Source organism: Maniola jurtina, chromosome 27 (assembly GCF_905333055.1).
Source record: "Maniola jurtina chromosome 27, ilManJurt1.1, whole genome shotgun sequence".
Taxonomy (NCBI): domain Eukaryota; kingdom Metazoa; phylum Arthropoda; class Insecta; order Lepidoptera; family Nymphalidae; genus Maniola; species Maniola jurtina.
The window spans coordinates 5136874-5160122 of NC_060055.1; the positions used below are offsets into that span (position 1 = coordinate 5136874).

At 34.4% G+C, this 23249-nt stretch overlaps 1 protein-coding gene and 1 long non-coding RNA gene across 2 annotated transcripts in view; both read right to left on the reverse strand.

Moving 5' to 3' along the window:
• The window catches only part of LOC123878970 (diacylglycerol kinase 1), an 84378-nt gene extending 82578 nt beyond the window's left edge, over positions 1 to 1800 (reverse strand). Inside the window, exon 1 of the mRNA XM_045926374.1 lies at positions 1442 to 1800. The gene's annotated coding sequence lies outside the window, so the exon portion shown is untranslated. The remainder of the gene's footprint in view (positions 1 to 1441) is intronic.
• A 3838-nt stretch (positions 1801 to 5638) lies between these two features.
• LOC123878973 lies at positions 5639 to 8322 on the reverse strand. Its single transcript, XR_006798917.1, has 2 exons — positions 8281 to 8322; positions 5639 to 5874 (listed from the first exon to the last, which is right to left on the reverse strand). It is a non-coding gene; the product is annotated as an uncharacterized LOC123878973 (long non-coding RNA).
• Between the last annotated feature and the right edge of the window lie 14927 nt (positions 8323 to 23249).

Consider the following 23249-nt stretch of genomic DNA (forward strand, 5'->3'; position numbering starts at 1 on the left):
GCGCATTGAATTGGGGTTAAAACCGTCTAACGCCAAACGGCATTGCGAATGCCGTTGTACGTTGATCGTGGCTATATCTACGCTTAACGGGAAACGCCGTTGTACATCGCGTTGTTGGCCGTTGGTTGTGTAGTCCCCAGCAGTGCGTGCCCGGGATCGAATCCTGGACTCCCAATAGGAGGTCACTTCTTAGCTACTAAACTATCACCGCTTCCTTAGATATCTTAGTGACGTAAGTACTTATTCCTACTATAATGTTTACTTTTTCTTATCAGTGACCTTCTGCGTACGTTTAATAGTTACATACCAACATTAAGTTCATATCATATTACGTACCTTCCTACAATACTAGATAATGCCCGCGACTTCGTTCGCCTGCATATATCAGTTTTTTTTAATCCCGTGGGGAACTCTTTGATTTTCCGTGACAATAAGGAGCATAATGTGTTAATCTATCTCTACTCTAAATTTCAGCCAAATCCGTCCAGTAGTTTTTGCGTGAAATAATAACAAACATACACACAAACTTTCGCCTTTAAGCTAACCCTGTACCTTTCATCAAAATCGGTTAAACTGTTGGGCCGTGAAAAGGTAGCAAACATACAGACAGACACTTTCGCATTTATAACATTAGTACGAAAGTACAGATTATTTAAAACGCAAAGGTATGACTCCGAAAACTTAGAGGTGCGTGCCCGGGATCAACCCCCGGTCCTTAGGTACCACTACTCTACCACTACTCTACGTGTCTATATCTCTATCTTATCACACTTCACACTAATATTATAAAGGCGAAAGTTTGTATGTGTGTGTGTGTGTGTGTGTGTGTGTATGTTTGTTACTCCTTCACGCAAAAACTACTGGACGGATTTGGCTGAAATTTGGAATGGAGATAGATAATATCCTGGATTAGCACATAGGGTACTTTTTATCCCGGAAAATCAAAGAGTTCCCACGGGATTTCAAAAAACCTAAATCCACGCGGGCGAAGTCGCGGGCATCGGCTAGTCTTCTATACATAAAATAAAATATTAGAAAAGTGGTGTCTGTACAATGGAAATATATAAGAAAAAGTAGTAGGGGTTGTTATTATATCGATGCCCAACCCGAAATTGTAAATAATTTTTTTTTGTCTGTTTGTCTGTGTGTTTGCGCACGCTAATATCAGAAACGGCTTGTTCGATTTAGATACGGTTTTCACTAATATATTGTAGTAAGCTTCACTTAAGATTTAGTGTTTATTTCATGTCAATCGGTTCATAAATAAAAAAGTTATGTCAATTTAAAGAATCACGCTGCCCGAAAAGTCACTATTCCACGCGAACGAAGTCGCGGGCACAGCTAGTCCATAATAATATTATGAGCTTCATAAGATTTCTAAATTAAATACACTCTTCTATTTTAATTATTTGGTAACAAAATCTGTCGTAAAAAGACTTACCAGTTTTCAAAACGCAAATTCGATTTTCAAAATCACTGCACCAGGCATATGCACTCAATCTATTATTTACATAACTCTTTGCTTTTCAAAATTGGTACACAACACAGATTAAAAATCGAAACGAGTATTTATTTGTTATATGAATATTCAAGCAAATCACATTTGAATACGTTTTTCCTCATGTTTAATTAACTCAGTAATTATTCTCGTCCAACCAATCTCATTATCACTAAAATCCTTCCAAACAAACATAATGAACAGGGTCCTATAAAAAAAAAAAAAAAAACACCATGTAACTGAGGGAATTTTTTTACGGAAAATTTGTGGAACGGAGAAAATTCCGATACGTCCGCACTCAACCGTGGTTCGATGGATACTGAACTGATTATTTTCCCTGAAGCCTGAAGCAGAAGCGTGTAGAGTAGTCAAGCTTTCAGCAAATCTATAAGAGAAAGCACACAATATTACTGTCGCTTTCTAACCCGTTGGTTTGGTATACTGTCTCTTTCATTTCGTCCTGGCTAGGTAGCGTTGGGTATGCTTGCTATCCAAATCATTTTCATTTAGTGAATTTTTTTTCACGATGATTTTTCATGGAAAGTGATCTTTCAATTTTTAACCCCCGACCCAAAAAGAGGGGTGTTATAAGTTTGACGTGTGTATCTGTGTATCTGTCTGTGGCAACGTAGCTCCTAAACTAATGAACCGATTTTAATTTAGTTTTTTTGTTTGAAAGGTGGCTTGATCGAGAGTGTTCTTAGCTATAATCCAAGAAAATCGGTTCAGCCGTTTGGAAGTTATCAGCTCTTTTCTAGTTACTGTAACCTTCACTTGTCGGGGGTGTTATAAATTTTTAATTTACACTTGTCATACAAGTACGTTCATTTGCTACATTAATTTTAATTAACTAGGAATTATGATCAAAATCAATAGCGCTGGTATTCCGTAGGTTGGTTTTCACGGAAAGTGAATTTTCGCACTTATGGTTGTAAGTGCAATAATTCGCTTTTCATGAAACGAAACGATTTTTTACTAGGTATATTAATTATTGAACTAGATGTTTATCTTTTTAAAAAACGCTGCAATGCGAGTGTTGTCGCTCGCGCGCTCTTTAGCTCTGGTCCATTTAAAAACAATAAACCTCGATGATAATCTCAACGTGGTTTAGAATTTAGATGATATTTTGGATTTGTGATTTATATTACATTTGTTGTGATTTTACTAAAGGGCCAATAAAAAAATAAGCTCGATTAAAAATAATTTTCAAACCTTATCTATGTGATTTTCGTAAATATTCACAGGATTTTTTAAATAAGGTAGCAAGTGTTACATATGAAAAGGCTTTTCATATGAATTTTCACATGCACCTGTGAAATTTCCCATATCTAGTGGCAGCTACTTGCTGAACTAAAAAACGTGGTACCGTGGGACAATATTATCGAATAATTCTCTCGTTACACGTTCTTCGGCAGTATCATGAGTGTAAACAAGGAAACTATGATCCTATAAGATGTTAATCCTGATGTAAATATCCTGTTTCAGTTCAGTTTAGTTCAGCCAGGTGCTAGGGCTGATAAATTCAAAATTTATTTACCTCCTGGATCGACACCCATATAGGAACATAGTTTCCACAAAGGATCATAGTTTCCTTGTTAACACTTTTGATACGACTGAAGAATGTGTAACAAAAGAATTATTAGAGGGTATTATTATCCCACGCTACCACGTTTTTAGGGTTCCGTACCTCAAAAGGAAAAACGGAACCCTTATAGGATCACTTTGTTGTCTGTCTGTCTGTCCGTCCGTCCGTCGTACGGACAATACCCTAAAAATGCCTTTGCACTAAGCTTTTTGGAGGGTTGTTTAACTTAATTTAAAGGCATCTTCCAAATGAACCCCGAAATTGGACCTTTCTCGAAATGTGGACTCCGAAAATTCCAATGCTATTTGAAGGGTGAGGGGAGTGCCCTGAAAGAGCAAGACGAAAGAGAGGAACTTGTGTTTTGTTATTTGGTAGCATAGTAGGTACTTACTGTGTTACCAAGGGCCACAACTAAGTAATAATTAAGCAAAACCAATAAAAGAAATTAATCTACCAAAGAAGATAAAATAGTTTATTAAGGACGCTACTGGTTGATCGTTAATTTCCCCTCCTTGCCATAAATTTTGTCTTAATGTCCAGTGGGCGGCCATCTTTTTGGGGTTCCGTAATCAAAATAAGCGGTGATAAATGACAGCCCAGTGGTTAAGACGTCTCCTATTCATGGGTTCAATAGAAATAGATTTTTATATTCAAATAAACTTTTACAAGTGCTTTTGAATCGTCAAAATAATTTACCACTGGTTCGGAATGCCGTTCCTACCGAGAAGAGCCAGCAAGAAACTCGGCATAGAACAAGAAGAATATCAAGAACATACCTCTAAGTTTTCAGAGTTACGTATGTGCTAAAACCAATTACATAATTTTTTTGTGGGCGGCTACGGCCGTGGCTAGTTACCAGTTACTACCTGGAATGTTAAATTGCTTGGCGACAAAACCGTTGTGGCAAGCAATTTATAGCCTCAACAGCTCAACGGTTAAAAAGTGGACGAAACCCGAAAGGTCCGCGGTTCAAATCCCACCCGTTGTACTATTGTCGTACCCACTCCGTACTGGCACAAGCTTTACGCTTAGTTGGAGGGGAAAGGGGAATATTAGTGATGACTAATATGGGTAATATTCTTTAAAAAAAATTGCATTCCAGTACGATGCATGCCGCGTAGAAGCCGGTTAGAGATTCCAAGTTAGCCCGCTTCCATTTTTTTTTAAAGAATAATAGCCATACTAATCATGACTTATACTCCTCTTTCCCCTCCAATTAAGCGTAAAGCTTGTACCAAGAGTGGGAACGACAATAGCGCAACGGGTGGGGTTTGAACCGCCGACCTTTCGGAATTCAGTCCGCTCCTCAACCGTTGAGCTATCGAGACTCTATCTTAGACTGCATCATCACTTATCACCAAGTAAGATTGCAGTCAAGGGCTAACTTGTAATGGAATATAAAAATGATATCATGCAAGCTTCGTGAGGAAACCTGCATGCCTTAGAGTTCTTCATAATGTTCTCAAAGGTGTCAGAAGTCTGCCAATCTGCACTGGGCCAGGGTGGTGGACTCTGGCCGAACCCTTCTCATTCTGAGAGGAGACCCGTACTTAGTAGTGGGCCGGCGATGGGTTGATCATGATGATTGCCCGGCATACCTTGCAATGTTAGGATGCAATGCAATGCCTGGTCTGGTTCGGCCGCGACTAGATACCTTCCTACCGAGAAAGAAGTATCGCTAAGCAATGTTTTGAAGTCCTAAATAAATACCGTTCGTAATAATTAAATTAAAGATTTCTTTACTATTATGGTTCGACTCCACTATCGGGTTTCGGCAGCGAATAGTGTGACCGACGGCAATCGCATAGTTCCACACATTCGCGTTAACCCAAATGGTTGGCACCAGGCGCGTATCACATCACACTTAATCTATACTACTAATAAATAAAATTGGAGTGTCTGTCTGTAATTTCTAAATAACTACCTCATATTAAGCTCATATGGTTATTTGAACGATACCATAACTGAATCACACGTTTTTAAAATTTTTGTCTGTCTGTCTGTCTGTCTGTCTGTCTGTCTGTTTGAAAAGGCTAATCTTTGGAACGGCTGAACCGATTTTGACGGGACTTTCACAGGCAAGTAGAGGATTGACCAGGGCGTAAAATAGGCTACTTTTTTAACCGACTTTTAAAAAGGGAGTTGTGTTTTTCTACCTATGTACACCGAAATCTCCGAGATTTCTGAACCGATTTGTGTCATTTCTTTTTTAATCGATAGAGGAACTTTGCGACATTGTTTCATAAAAAATTTGGAGTCCAACTCCTCAATCCTGATGCTGCAGGGGATCTGACCAATCCACGCGGGCGAAGCTGCGGGCATCAGCTAGTAATATTATAAAGCTGAAAGTTTGTGTATGTTTATTACTCTTTCACGCACAAACTACTGGACGGATTTGGCTGAAATTTGAAACAGAGATAGTTTAGGTATACATAGGCTATTTTTTATCCGTGAAAATCAAAAAGTTCCCTCGGGATTTTAAAAATATATATCCACGCGATCGGAGTCGCGGGCATCAGCTTAGTATAATATATTCTTATAAAATGAACAAAAAGGGCAATTTGGAATAATATAATCGTAGGAAGATATCGAAATTGTAGAGCTTGAGATATCAACAATTAATTAATGATTGTTTGACGTGATGTATCCATGACAATCGAAAGATGACAGCTATCTTCATAAGTCTCGTTGCACTTCTAAGGAGGTTCTTCATAACACGGCCAGACTGACCACGGCGCCGTCCTCGGTGCCCTCTTCTTCCGCTATTCATAGACTGAGCAGTCACCACAACCTGTAACCAGAACAATCATTTAGCACACAATCTAGGTGCTGATTTCACCAACGTTGAATGATGTTTAACCGTAGAACGTAAGCATAAACGTAGACCGTAGGTGTAAAGACAGTTTTATATGGATAATCTGTCAAAATTTCAGATTTAACCTCGGATAAGACTTATTTTATGTTGATAAAATTGGTCCTTAATTACATTTTTTTTTTTTGTTCAATATGTAAAACTTTCGAAGAACTTCACGGTAATTATTATTAATCAGCAATTAAAAAGCATTTAATGATTATGGTTCAACCTATTTTGTCTATGTCCAGCCTATGTACCGAACAACACAATCAGTCAGTCACACGCGACAACTCATCACAGTTGAAAGTATACTTACGAACATAATCAGACAGTCGCACGCAACAATTCAGTCGCACGCGACAATTCAGTCGCACACAACAATTTAGTCGCACGCGACAATTCATCATAGTTGCAAGTACACTTATGACATTAAAACACACAAAATAACACGTCTCGACGATCACAATAGTAGGAATTACACGGTGGTATATTCCCACACCGAATGCCACGTGCACTAAGGACTTACTCCAGTTAAAGTAGGTCACCCACACGATACCTACCGAGGATTTATAACGCAGGTTCAGCATGGGCCCCTACTGACACCTCGCCACCTCGTCTGCAAGCCAGACCCTCGACTGGTAAGACTCACAGCCAAAACGCAAGCCATACCCTCAGCTGGTATGCTCACAGGCACAAAATGGGCCACAACACAACGGTCGATCCCCTTTTCAAACACGGAGGCCTCCATAAAGATTCTGTTAAAATAATGTTTATTTCATCTGTAAATATCAAAGATTCTGTTAAAATAATATTTTTTTTTCATCTGTAAGTATATCCTCTCTAATACGTCATTCTGACATTTGACTTATATGCTGTCAAGCTGACAGTTTCCTTCAATCTCTCTTCCATCGGCTATAGCACGGTTCACATTGTTCGTTGCATCATGTAATTATATCCAATGTAATCTTTACTTCATTTTATTAAAACAATGACATAGTGATATCAATAAACAGTGCTAACATCACAGTATAATAGTTGATTGCTTTTCGACGAATAAACTTCGTTACCACACCAGTTTCATTGCGTGCAACACCACATTCAATTCAATTCAATTTCATTTATTTGCACATTTTTATGATTTTCACATAGCACTAACTCTGCTTAGGGGATCACCAACAACATCACAAACAGAAGAACAGAACGAAGAGACATGTATCACAAAAGACGAAAGCAACTTATGATTGTTTGGTTGGTACATAGATTGTAAAATTCAAAATCACTAAAGCAAACGAAAGTTGGGTTCAAATAGTACTTAATTTTAAAACTCAGGAGGTTCTCAACATGTTCTTAACCATCGATGTTCTTGAATAACTTTCAAAATACTGTAATTTAATAATTAAGGTGTCATCGCTCAAAGCACGACACAATGAACTCAGTCAGTATTGCTCTTGCCATAAGCATCAGCACAAAAATCCACGATAAGTATCACATAAGCTAAAAACTTCATAGCCAAAAGTCACATAGCTAAAAGCCACGTTCAAAAGACACGTTCATTTCAAATACTTGAACCAACTTCATTTACTTTATTCGGACCTCTCATGCCGCTGTCTAATTAACCAGTATTTTACGAACGTTTATAACACAAACATATTCATTATTATGAACCAAATCGTTAATCAGAAACTTTCAAGAAGAATTAGAACCCAATTTTGTGTACATAGTCGTCACGACTATCTAGCAATACCTGGTAATATGCACGTTGTCAATGTAAAACAAGCATCTGTCAAGTTTTAGACGCACCTGTACAAGTTCTCTAAACAACTCTTTAAACTCTTAAAGTTTTAACTAAAAGTTCATTAGATACCCAGTATTAAGTACTCGTATTGACGTATTCACAACGATATTTGTCTCCACTTCGATGAGTTCATAAAACTATTAAACCGATAGATTTGCTTTAACCAAATCAATTAGTTGAACTGATAGAGTTTACAACCCCAAAATTAGTAAAGCGTTGTTCAAATTCGCTTTTATTAATCATTCGAGTATGATCGCACCCTAATTGCTTAAAAGTGCTAAACAACGAGATAATTCTGATCACAGTCTTGTCATAGACCGTATAGCAAGTAATATATGGACACATCAGTTATTTATCGGAATGTACTTAAAATCCAGTTGAAACTATTTAATTATCTCATTCAACCGAGTTGATCGGCATAATTTTCGTTTCATTAATACTTTCGAACGATACGAGCCTTTTGTCACGAAGATAACATAAGTTGCAAAGATGCAATAAGCTATAACGATACACGAGGTATTTTATACGAAAAAGTTACCTAAGCTTACTATGCCTGTTATATTTCTCTACAGTAGTGAAAACATTATCCTGGTTTGCATCAAGGTAGGTATATCAAAAACTTGCATGTTAATCTATCACCGAGTAATGAAAATTAAATACTTCTACAGAAAGTAAAACTTTACATCGTTACGCATTGACATTCATTTTCGCTTTGTTGTGTAAAATATTGTAGTTCCGTAGGTAATTTTATAATATTGAATTTAGTCAGTACAGGATTGGCGATGAAATAAAAATAAACTTTCCGTGATGAGGGTGTGAAAATAAAAACTCAACTACCTATGTAAATTAATTCCCAAGTAGGCGTATAACAGCATACGCTAACAAGACTAGTCTGCGTAACTGAGAACATAGGTATCATTAGTTAGTCTGATTAATTTTAGAACCGTTCGGTCTACCTGACCCTAATTATTATTTGTCTTGTCTTTTATTGTCATTAATCTTGTCATTCAGTGGAGATAAGTCATATGCATAGGATTAGATTCATACAAGTACGCGAGAAAAGATGTAAATATTACACAAATTACAATAGTTTTTGTAATAACTTGATACGAATTGAAATTGTCACTGTTTCAGTAATTGGTAGTCTTCTCGTCGATATTACATTGGCGTTGGCAGATAGATATCTCAACACTAACGTTTAGTTCACCTTCACTCACTGCTGCTAACCGTACCAGAATGACGAAAATGATTTGCTACAAAACTAAGTTATTCAATCGCAAATCCAGCGTACTCACTTGTAGTAGAGGTTAATGGTTACATGTATACATAAGCGCAATGGGGATGATGCCTATGTCATCATAATAAATTATTTCTTAGTAATTATTTACTAGAGTATCTTCCAAAGTTCTTAAAATGCGCATTCGATGCTAGTTATAATATTGCTAACCATTTTAAATTATCGATTTAACTAAAAGAAATATGTTAAATTACGTCAAATGTTATGACGTCACATCTGTGAATTTCATTCGAGCTCCCTTACTAAGCGAGTAAAAAGCAAGTAAAAAATCGCCGATTTGACTAGTAGTCATCATCCCTATTCTTTCATAAGACAATGCCACTAGGTTTCTCAAAATCATAACAATAGGTGCCTCGAAGGCCTAGGTCGAAGGTGTTAACAAAAGCTTATCAGCTATCATTAAGCAGAATTATCATTTAAAACTAAAAGGGAACTGGGATGCCGACCTTTGCGTAACGCTGATAATATCTCTTTAAAAGGAGGTTCACGCACTAACTACGGTACAAAGAATATAACTTTTGAAGGAGCACAAATGTTTAATAAATTACCTACAGAAATAAAAAATATTAGTAAGATAAACATTTTCAAAAAGAAACTTAAAGATTTTGTGATTAAAAATATCTGAATCGGCTCGGGCAATGTGTAAAGAGCATTGCCGGGTACATTACTAGAAATTAGACTACCTTGTCCGCTACTATTTTACGATTGTGTTGTTTCTTACCGCTGTGCCGAAACATAAAATTTGCTTAAGTTTATTACTGTAATTTCTCATTAAGTGTTTGTATAATTTCTTTTGAGAATAAAATTCTTCAAATTCTTCATTAAATGATGTCATCTCATACGATTTTTAAACCGAGACAAAGTGCGTAGAACAGACTTACATCTATGAGACTATGAACTCGATTGGAGGAATTCCTGAACTGATTTTCGTTGAAACATACTGTTACTATGAATCGTCCTATCCAGTAGAATGTATAAATTGCTGACAAAAATAAATTTCTTACTTGTAAAGTAATGTAATGCATTCCTTGGTAGACCAATATTGAATTACTCATTGCTTAATAAAATTAGATACTTTTCGATTATAAACTTCACTACTTAACTTGACCATGTATTCTAGATCTTACATCTTCTAAATCTGCCTTCAGTCATTTTCGGACAAAACTGTGTTTTTATTTGGACTGATACACACACAAGGAACAATATTTTTGATGTAATATAATGCATACCTACTTCCTAACACGTCATTATTTGAATCGTAATAAATCACAACTAATTTGAAGATTGGTTGACTGGTTCAAAAACATTTCACGACTGGTTTGATTAGACACGTTATGAGAGTTTGTTATCTCAGCAGTTTGACAAATATTCCACAGTGCTATCAATAAAAATCAACTCATCTAAGCATAGGCACAAATCTATGGGTCAGCAACATGATGTAATCCAGGTATTATATTTCGATTCGTCAATCAAATAAACAGCAAACAGCAAAATGTTAAAGCAATTAATTTAACATGCATATTTTCAGCAAAAATCTCAAAAATCGCATCGCAAGCATTCTGGAAAAGTGGGAAATTTGTCTGGCTTACTGAATCTAAACTATAAACAAACAAAGAATGTTCGTAATATCGACAACTCGTGAGCATAACTTATAAAGAAAAGAGATAAAATGTGTACAGCGCTAGTCTGTTCACATTCACTGAGCTAGGTATGCTTCACCTTTAAAGCAATGATTGTGGTTTTCTATTTTCCCAATGATACAAAGCAAGTATTTTACCAGACCATATCGATATCATGAACACTCGTAGTGATAAAAAGGGAACGATAGGTTTATACAAACGGTCTGCAGCGCTATGCATATCGCTGCACGGCGCGGCATCGATGTTGTAGCACACAGATACCCGTTGACTGCAACCTGGCGCTGGCGGCGCGCACTTGGATACCGTGACGAGGCGTTTCGTCTGGCAGTGACGTGCAGAAGGCCTCGTACTAGCGGAGAGCGTCGAAACCCGTAGCGATGTACTCGGCGTCGTGCCACAGCACAACAAAGCCTCGCGCTCCGGAGAGCGCTGAAGCTCGCAAAGACATTCGTGGCATCCCGCCACGGCACGACAGCAAGGCCTCACGCCCGCGGAGAGCAGCGAAGCTCACGGCGACGTGCTGTGTAGCACCAGAGCCTGGCTAGGCTCCGCAATCGGCACCGACACGGATCGCGTCTGACTGATCCCATGCATCAGCACCACCGAAGCTAGTAGCGGCTACCGGATCCATACCCGCACGTGACATTTCTTCAAACGTGAAAACACTGTAAAAGCTTTTCCAAACAATTAGTGGTTGAGAGAGTCCGCAAAGGACGTCCCTCTTTACTTTTACTACGTCTGCTAGATATCAGACGGTATTGTAAGTATCTCTGCTCAATGTTAACAGAACAATGAAAAATTTTCTCGAAAATTTTAGAACATATCAAAATTTAGATAATTGTTCAAATTTATAAAATCAGAGATGGTATCGAACGAAATAGGCCTTCAATCCCGCTTCTGATCTTATAAAATGAACAAAAAGGGCAATTTGGAATAATATAATCGTAGGAAGATATCGAAATTGTAGAGCTTGAGATATCAACAATTAATTAATGATTGTTTGACGTGATGTATCCATGACAATCGAAAGATGACAGCTATCTTCATAAGTCTCGTTGCACTTCTAAGGAGGTTCTTCATAACAATATATTATTACATAGGTTTATTAAAATTCCTTCGGAAATCTTCCTTTTTCTACTCTACTCTACTCTACTCTACTCTACTCTACTCTTCTATCCTCTCCTATCCTATCCTATCCTCTCCTATCCTATCCTATCCTATCCTATTTTATCCTATCCTACCGGTCATCCTATCCTATAGGTCTCAACGACAGAGACAATGCTCTACGAAACCGCTACCTCTTTGTAAAGGTCGATGTACAATATTTCATGCCGGGTATATAGGTATGTTGTAAATGTAAAATCTGCCCGAACTCGAATACTTTGCTGAATACCGATAGTAGAATCATATCATAAGAAAATTGCTGCAAAACTATTATCTTGTTTAACAACTGTGCATGTAACTTTTTGAAATCAAATTAAAAATGGCGGACGTCTCCGCAAAGTTGGATTGTAAAATATAAGTATGATGGAAAACTTTTGTTTACCCTCCTCTTTGTTAGTGTCAAGAAAGTACTTGGACCATAACTAAGTTATGATTTAATCTAGATTCTTACATTCTAGACAAAAACTTAAGTCTGCATTTTATTCAATAAAAGCAGTCCTTAAATTTTATCTCAACCAAGTTGTTTTGTAAACTTGTCCCAGTTGTATGACAGGCGGTTAAAATTAAGTAACCTACCGTTTATACTGATTTAATGCGCACAATACAAGTATGTAGTCCAATCTGAATTCTGAGCACGAAGAGTGAAGTTGCGTGTTGTGCAAAAACAGATAGTAGCCGAGCTTTTGTCATAGTTTTAACATAAGGCCATCATTTTTAATTAAAATGAATTGGACAATTTCACGATCATTTATAACCCTACCTTTAAACTTAATCATGGTGGAGGATTAGGAATACATACTGATTTCTGTAGATCACTTAGTTTTGGTGGTTAAACGTAACTTAATTTTAACCGCCTGTCATACAACTGGCTATTTTCTGCTTTTAGTGAGCTTTTTCATTCCACTATTTGATTTTGATGACCTTCCTGGTGCAGTGGTAAGCGGTGTGGTGAATGTGGCTATGGTCCCGTATTCGATTCCTAGCAGGGGTTCAAAATTTGGTAATTTCTAAAATTTCCTTGTCTGGTCTGGGAGGCTTCGGCCGGAGCTAGTTACCACCCTACTGGCAAAGCCGTGCCGCCAAGCAATTTGTGCTGTTGTGTGTAGAAACCAAAGGGTCGTGTGGCTTTAATGAAAACTGCCATAGCCTTTCCAAGTTAGTCCGATTCCATCTTAGACTGCATCATCACTTACCACCAGATTAGATTGCAGTCGAGGGCTAACTTTGCATCTGAACAAATGAACATAAAAAATTAAAAAAAAAATGATTATATTAAGCTAGAAATGAGAACCGGAATGAAACCGGGCAGTGTAATACCTTCACATTGATTTTTATCTGTGCACTTTGACATTGTTTTTTAAAAATCGTTACGTTATTTGTCTGTGGTATCACGTCAAAATCACACGTCAAAATTTTCAAAAATCTATCGTTGCTGTGGACTGGTTGCTAAATTAATTTTAAAAATTGAAATTATAAATGAAATCTTAAATAAGAACTAACGTTCCATATCTCTGGATGAAAATTCCATTTCTCGACGGCTCTGTGCTTATTCCCAGTTTATAAGCAAATAAGTTTCTCACGTGTAAAGTTATCGTGAATTTTTTACTACGATGTCAAAGGTGAAATTGAATTTGATAGCGGCGGCATGTGAGAACATGGGTATTGGAGCAAATGGTGCTCTACCATGGAGACTGAAGTAAGTGCTAAGCGATCTACCATTCAATAAAGTACCTAGTAAGTACAGTAGAATCTCAAGTGAATCTCACTAGAATCTGCTTGATGGCTGGCTTTTCCTGCATGTTTATCAGTGGGAGGGCGGGCGTTGCATGCCGCATGTTGCACCATACAGATTTCTTTGGTTTGGCGGATTATAGCAAATTAAGCTTTTGGTTCCTTGTATATCATGGACTTCTGCAAAGTAACGCATGCTTCTATACTACATTTAAAGAAGCAAGTAAAGTAAAATATTCTTTATTGTGAACCAAATTTACATACAGATATTATAAGCCTATAAAGCAGATATAAAGCCTTTTATTTATCCTTAATAAATTACTAAACAAACAATTGGTTGACAAAAAATAATTAAAATTCACAGTTATATAAATTAATTTACAGTAGGGTAAAATTGGGAGTTGTAGCTCACGTCTCTAGATAAAGCGCGGCGCGTCTAGCGGTGTAGCTGCACCGCGCCGCGCATCGTATAGACGTGAGCTACAACTTCCAATTTCACGATCGATGTTAAATATAATCAGTAACAAGAGAATGATCAGGTTGTCACAAACTCCTCGAAGATGATTCAATGGTGATATTATTCTTGGATAGCCTACATCGCTATTGACATCTCATTTTAGAATTATTTGGATTTATATAAGTAATCGTTTATTTTAAATCGTTCAACAAATTACTTTTAATGTGTCAATTTCAGATAAATCCTAATGACTCAGCTTTATAAGGTTATTTATGAAAATCAGACGGTTTTAGTTACACATTAATCAGCTGATGGTATCAAGTCAACATACTTATTATTTATTCTTAATACGCGTGCGGAAACTTTAAGACCTTTATAATAAATGTTGGATTTCTTTGAGATCGTTGATATCAGAATACCATCGTATTCCTTATAGTGTAATATATGTACATGATGCAGCCCACACAAATTCCATTTTACAATAACAACGTCAACTAAATCATTAACTTTTAATATCATTTTTATTTGTTTATAATTATGATGATTACTTTGAGTTTTTAAAAAGGAATGACTTTCTTAGACCATGTACATGAATAAACTAAAGTCGTATTAATCAACAACTAATAAAAATATTGACTATACTTTGCTAGTCATACTTATATTACTAATCAACCCTTAACAAAAGGAAAGTAAATAAAAACTACTAGATATATATATTTTTTTAGAAAATTTTATTATCGAGACACCATTTTCTTAAAACAAGCACGTTTTTTAATGCACATATTGAAGGATGGTATAAACAACTAAACACATCACTATTCGTTTCGTATTGTTCATACAAACTTAATAAGCTAGGGCAAGATTTATCTTCCAAATTATAAACACTATCGCAACCAAACATTTTCGATATCCACTGCACTTTTTCTACACCTTTAGCATAAACACGTTTATTATTTAAATAATTATTCATGTTTACATAATCTTTGTAGTTTAAGTATGAAATAAAACCTTCTTTCCAATGTATTCCTCTGTTTTTTTCTATCCAACAAACTTGTTTTCTTTCCGTTTTCGTTAAATTATAAAATGGGTATGGTGGCCTGATTAAATAAGTCTGGATATGGTTATTACACAATATAGCTATTTCTTTTACTATAAACTCATTGGAATCCGTCTTGAATCCTTGTACATCAATGATGACACTCATGACAACTTGCGAACAATATTACTTAAGGGTTTATATTCAAAGAGGCGATCGTTTATTATAAGACAATATGCTGATGTTTTATCCGGGATATCTTGCGAACTTTCAATTTCCAAACGTACGTCTACAGGTCCTGTCTTTAAATTCTCGTTTTGTCTTGAACAGTCAATTACAAACAGTGGTGCCTTTTCTTTAAATGTGATCAGATCAAACAACGGGTCAACAGGAAGATTATAATAAGACTGACGAAATTGAGTGTACATTTCGTATAATATACTGTATTTATTTTCATCAAATTTCAAATTAAGTGAATCGTATGGGTAATACTGTGAATTTAAAAACAGTGTTACATTCGTTAATTTGCAATGATCAAATATAGAACTATCATTAGTCTTACTGTTTTTCCTATTAGTTTGTAGACCAAAAATAACATATCGAGGCTTTTCAAGTTGAGAAGTAGTTTTAATTGACCACGAATGTTTTGTAGTTTTAGGAAGTAAAGGATATTCATATAAATCCCAATTTCTGAATGCTATTTGAATAGGTTTGTCTTTTTCTAAATACTTAAGTAGTGAGAGTCTTTCACGATCCGAAACTTTTATATGCGGCACACGCCACTGAATTGTTCGTACTTCTATATCTATATTATCATCCTTGTGAATTGTTACACTATTTAAATTACTATTACTTCTATTCAGAATAAGTTCATGTTTACAGTTTATAATAATTTTATTATAATCCTCGGCAAATCCCATTATTTTATTCAATGGTATAACAGCATTAAAATATCCCTCTGTCATTTTAAAACCATCCATTTGCCAACCCCACAATGCTGCGACTTTGCTATCCCCCTCATTCATCGATATGTATGATTTTAATGTTGTGGTTATTCCAGGGTTTCTTACGCGATCTATTTCAATACCGTTCATTTCATACCTTATGTCTTGAAATAGAAACATAACAGGGTTATTAGTAAAATTTACAGGTTTCTTTATTTCTTTCCCCGATTGATCTTTTCCAGTCACTGTGGCAAAGCCTTCAACATAAATTGAACTATTACATGGTAATATGTATATGTCTTGCTGATGTATTGGAATGCGAATTTCATCATTTTCTTTAAAGCTGTTATTGTATGGATTGTACGTGTGGATCTCATAACTTTCGATAGAATTATCGAATACTGGGGTGTTATTAATATTTAGAATATTCATACTTTGAATCCGAGTGATCGGAGAAAATCTTTGTTTCTTTTTGTTACAATATTACGATTTGCTTTAATACGTGTACGCGCTCTAGTAGCAGGCAAATGATTGATTCTTTTCACCTCATATCCAAGTGTTTTATTAAACACTATCATTTTGCTCTACGTAAATGAAGTCTCAGTTGGATATTTTCTTCTCTAAAATCAATATTGTTACCGTTTTCGTCAATGATTTTAACAGTTACGGATGATATATTACTCTTATTAACAGGAAGATAAATAATATTTTTTGGAATTTCTATATATCGATATCCTGGAGGAACGTTAGGAATAAATTCATGAATAATATGTGATGCAAACCCATTATTAAATGATCCGAATATAAGATCACATTCGATCCTGATGACAGACAAGGGAAGAATGTTAACTGGATTAACAGACTCATGCCATTTATTTGCTTCAAGTTTTACATTTGGGAAACCAAGTAAGCATCCTAAACTGTTTTCTACGTCAAAATGTACAGTTTTGGAACAAAAAAGCGAGCATGTTAAAGTATTATTATTTGGTTTTATTTCAATTTCACAGTTGTCTAACTTACTCGCAAGATATTCTCTTATGTCATATAAATCATAAGTACCATATGGAATTTTTAAATATTTACATTCATCACCATATGCAAATATGTTATTGCTATGATTTATGTTTGGTATTGAGTTCAGAGCAGAAAAATATAATAAACCGCATTCATATTCACCATCGAGAATAAGAGGAGGTTGAAAAAATGATTCCAACACAGATTTGTGCCCGGTAATAGTGATTGTTACAGACATGATCGTAAACTAAATATTTACTGATTTCACTGAACTATTTATACATTTTATTTTGTGTATTCCAAAAACTTCTTAAAAACTTTATACATAGATGACCGCAGTTATAAGGATGACTACCTTGAAAATTTTTGTAATTATAACTCATACCAGTTCCTAAATATTGAATTAACTCTTTAGGTGGTTTTAAATTTCCATAGCTGTCAAAGTATTGAATTTCATTATTTACTTTTGCATAGGCTACCCAATGAGAGCCAGGATTATTGGAGCTATCCAAATTAACTATACCACATTCTTTTCGAAAAGGATGTTTTGGCATCTCATCTCTCATAAACACCCCTCGAAAGTAAGGAATGTCTTGCGAATGGTTGATGATGTCGATATTGGTGAGCGCTCGTTTGGGTAGCCTTTCTCTTAGTTTTTTTCATTTGAAATGTAAATTCCTAAACTACCTCTATGCGGTTTGATATGTAAACCTTTGCCTATATGGAGGGTTTCCATTTTTTCATGATGCCTCTTTAATTCTGTAAAACGTTTTTTAGCGTCTTTCAAATCATTTATAACTTTAGCGATTCCTGCAGCACCACCAGCTAAGCTACCCGCAGCAGATAATCCGGCAAAAATAGGTATCAAAGGAAGTACTCCACCAGTTTTTGGAATTGGTATAATTCGAGGAAGTTTTATTGACGAGTCTTTAGTCAATTCTTTAGCCGCTGCTATGGCTAATTCTATAGCCATTTTCTTACATTTGGGTTTCATTTTTTGCACATGCTTTTTTGCATGAGCAACAACATGTTTAAAGTGTTTTTTCAAACCAGTGCCTGAAGCGGATTTTTTTGGCGACACTGTTTTAGAATTGTTGGCTTTACTAGTCAGTCCCGACCCGGTATACAATTTAGCTATCATAGCTTTATTAACTAAATTTGCTGCTATCTTTTCTCCCAAAGTTGCATCAGATGCTAAAGCACGTTGCTTAGCCCTTTTCATCAATATTTTATCAGCCTTATGACGATCACTTAATGAAGTTGATAAGTCGTATGCAATATCGTGTTGTTTACAATATTCATCCAATTTATTTACACCTTGATCTCCCCGTGCAAGCCTTTTATACAATTTTGTACCAGCACCACAGTAATTATATCCAGGTAGATGAAGTTCAAATGGTAAATGATTTATAAACCAATTGAGAATACTGCTCTCTTTCATTACTTTTATTACAATGAATGTAAAATAACTATACTATCACTTAAATAACAATAAATAAATTGGGAACTAGTTAGTTATAAAATATTCGTTCTATCTATCCAACTATTTTCACTCGATGGAAATCCTAACCACTTTACAAATATCTTGTTTCCTTTTCTTTTTAAAACTTTTTCAATAAGATAGACATTAGGATTTTCTGTTTTTTGAAGTTCTTCTGCATAAAATGAGCCCAAAATTGGCTGATGTTTAGCATCTTCTATAAGGTAAGTAACAGGATTCGTTTTCTGTACTTTTTTAATATGGAATATTTCGGTGGACCAATTAGGAGTGTAACCTTTTTCAAAAACACCTTTATACTTACTAATCCGCACAAAATCTCCAACTTTTAAATTTCTCTTCTTAAGGATTTTTAACTGTTTTCCTACATTAAATCTTTGAAGTATAAGTTTCTTATTATTTTCATTAACTGCGTTAGGAGATAAACCGATCGTTCTATGTTTAGAGGTGTTATAATTTTCAACTATTTCTTCTAGCACACCTTTAGTCCAAGTGTAGTTTCCTTGGAAACTGAATTGTTTATACATTTTATTTTTTAAAGTTCTTATAAGTCTTTCAACTATAGAAGCTTTTTTAGTGGAATATGTAGAATAATGATTGATGTTAAACTTTTTGACTATCTTTTTAAAATTTTCGTTGTAAAACTCAGTTCCAAAATCTGTTTGAAGGTTTTTTGGAATACGTCCTTTCTTTAATATAGATTCAAACGCTTTAGAGACCTGATCTTTATTTTTAAACTTTAGTGGAAATGCCCAAGCATATTTTGAGAATGTATCAATTACAACTAAAATATATTTATAACCTGAATTTTGTTTCGAAAGAGATTTCATATCAATCAAGTCAGCTTGCCATAAATCGTCTATATCTCTCATGACAACATGTCGACGAGGAAAGTTTACTCTTGCATTTTTATGTATTTCATTTACGACGCTGTTTTTGCTCATGTTTTACTTTACTAGCCTCGGTGATTTCGATCAAATTACTTACTTTAATATTTATTTCTGTAATAAACTGATTAATTGATGATATTTTTTTTGAAAGATTCTCTGCCAAAACATCAACGTATTCTTTTGTAACACAATCGTTAGAATCTACCGGCTGCGCAAGATTTTTTACTCTTTTATGCTGAGCATCCAAATTATTGTTTGTACACTTCAAAGCGCATTCTAATAACACTCCTTTCATTCTTCGCATCTTATTAACATGATGTCCAAACTTATCAACTTTCATGTTCAACCTGCTTATCAATACTGAACACGCTCCATAAATGTGCTTTCTTTTATTCTTTTATTATACCCGCTTCTTTTAACTCTTCAATAATCGAAAGAATTTCATTATCATGATTAGTGTTGCCAGCGTCTCTGGACGCAATAATCAATCTTAATCTTTCAATTAACTCATTTGGATCATCCCAATAGATGAGATCAGTATCAGTTTTGTATTTCTTTAAAACTGGTAGCCTACCACCGTACTTTAATTTGTTTGTTTCACACATATCCTTTTCATAAAATAATGGTTTGATGATTTGAGAATATTTTTTTCCTTTGTCACCTTTAATTTGATTAGCAGGATTGTAATCCCTTTTATGAGCACTAGTACTAATTAAGATATCTTTATATGTGATTTTATCACTTTCAGTTACTTTATTCAAGTTTGGTTTATTTCTTAATAAAAGTTCTATTAAACCAGCAGTTAGTTCATAACTTTTATCATCAATAGTAATAAAAGTTAATTTGTTTGAAGACATATCATCTACAGTTGAAAATTTGACGGGGGTATTTCCTATCATCAATTTTTTGTTAATGCGACGTATACCAAATGGTATAGATACATTGCTTTGCTCGCCAAACAGATCATTGTCTGCCAGTGTTTCGGAAATGTTGACTTCATCATTTAGAAATTCCAAAGGTTCAGACATTTCCTCTTGTTTTTTCGGATTTTCTTCAAAGTTATTATCGTTGTGAGTAATTTCAATATCACCATCTTGTTTTGAGTTTATATTTGGAACTTCAGGCGATTGATTATTTTCAACACTTGCGTTGTTACAATTAGTTTCATGATAAGATTTGTTTGTAGCATATTTACTTAGTGTAACAATTGCTTTCAAAGGATCAGACAGTGGTTTAAATATTTTTTTCCGCCTCAGTTCTAACTCTTCATCTTCATCACGTAATCTTTTTACTTTACTTTTAATAGCCTTTACTGATTTAATTAACTCTTTTTTCAAACTTGTTTCCATTTCTTTTTTTAATTATTTTACACAACCATTGAACTATGTAGTAAAAATTAAAATGAAACTAATTTTAAATTACAATCTGTTTAAATAATTTCATTCAAAATTTTACAAAAACGTCGAAAGATTTTCTATATCTACCGTTATTTAATTCACAATCTTTGTTAATTATTAAACATGTGTATGGATCTTTCCATATATCTGAACATAATTTTTTGAAGTCTGACCAAGTCATGTCAGAATTGACATGTTCGTTATAGATGTGTTTCAAATTTATATCATCTTGTTTAAAAATTATTAAAAAATTTACGTTATCTCGAATTAATTGTTTTGGTATCTTAGAATATGTTTGAGTCAAATAAAAACAGTCGATGTTCTTATGTCTACCCATTGAAAAATAATCTCGGATATTTACTTGGTTCTCGCAAGTAACATCATCAAAAATAAATACAGAATTTTTCAAGGCTTCAGTAGGAGGAATAACCTCTTTATCATCTTTGAAGGTAAAGAGCTTAACAGCTGGAACCATGCTTAAAACTTTATTCAAAAAACAATATTTTGGTTGAAATGTTGTTTTAGAATATAGGTAAACATTTTGAAACTTGAGACCATTTTGATGTAGTAATAAGCTTAACATTGTGTTTGTTTTGCCACAATTTGACGGTCCACATATTATACAGCGAATCGTATCGGGCAATAGCAAACTATGCCTTTTTTGGATTGATGACGCTTCTATATTTAAATTGTTAATTTCCAATGTTACTGGTTGTTTGATCAACTTCATTGTGTTTTCTGTTAAAAAAGATAAAATCCTGTTATAAAGTCTTCACATTATATTCTATATAATTTTATAACTAAAATGTAACATAATGTTAATAACCAATTTAAAGAAATGACACCATACACGTGTAAACTCGGAATGCGTTGCTGTGTCACTAAAGATTTGTTTTCACTTTGCTCAAATTACCCATTTGAGAATACAAGATTATATAAGATTTTACTATCGATGCATGTTCATTCCTGTTACAGCTCTCGGGAAAAACTTGGAATGTGATGCTGTGTCACTAAAGCATTATGTTTTCGTTTTGCTCAAATTACATCGTTTTAGATCGCAAGACAGTATTAGATTAATTATTATTTATTAAAGCTTCATTCCTGCTACAGCTCCCGAAGAAAACAGTAGCCGCGCTCATAATTTTATCATAATAAATATCGAGTATTTTACTTGGTAAGTTATTATAATTATTTTATAACAATGTGCTGACTTTTAATAAAGCATGTATTTTTTTACCGTTATTTATTAATTATTTTTCTTTTTGTTTCAGAATTATGTCGACTCCTATCTTACCCAACGAAAATCTAACAAATCCTTTTTACTACGCACAAGATGTAAACGGGTTCGCGGAAACTGAATTTCAGAGACTTTGCGAGGATTTAGCTCAAAAACAAGCAGCAGAACCAGTTCAAGCATCTAGTAAGGAGATGAAAAAAAAGAAAAAATGCAGTTTATCACTATTGAAGCCTGTTTCACCCCCGACTTCTACATCAACATCCTATGTTATTCGCAAAGCAACTGGAAGACGGCTTCATTTAATAAAAATAAATATTTATGGACTAAATGGAGGAGAACAAGATGAAAATATAAATGGTGATACTCCTAGTGTTAGTGCACAGTATGTAGTCAAGGATAATTACGATGAAGTTATGGATGCTACAGAAAATTTGATAGGTAAAATAATGTCAAAAATTACTCACTCCATATAAATGTGAACTATTGTTGAAATGTAATTTGCTTATTTTTAAATATCATCATATTTTTTGTTTATAAAAATAGTGTTTTTTAGAGTAAGGAGCTGTAGCATGAATTCATTATTTATGAAATAAACGTGGTTAAAAGAATAAAATTGTTTTTTTAAATTTTAAACTATTAATTGAAAACATTATGATTGTACTAAGTACCTAATAATATTAACGTATTCCATGTAAATATTAGGTAGTACAATCAAGTTTTTTCAAATATTTCAAGGGTTCGATTCCCTTCAATGTAAAGGTTTTTTTAATTTTGCTTAATGTTTGCTTACTGCATTTTCATTTCTTGACCAAGGTGATAAGGATATAATGTTGAAATTGAAGGTCTATATAAACAAACGTAAAGGTCAGTAAGCAAACATTATCACCTGCTATGATATCACTATAACTCAAGTTATTGATCTCGATAAATATAAAAATAAAAAACTAAAAGGTAAAATAATAAAATGACAGTGATGATGAGTAGTAAATATTTATTTCAATATTTGCATGCATACATGAACAATCAAAATTGCACAGTAATGAATAACATAAAATCTTGTACAAATTAACAACTAAAAAATTGTACTGTAGTGCCCCCACGGCAACGTTTTAAATTGCTTCTTTAAAATTTGTCTTTTATCATCTTCACTATTTAAAACTAACTTATTAATTTTTTGGGTATATACATTATGATTTTTAGATCTAATAACAC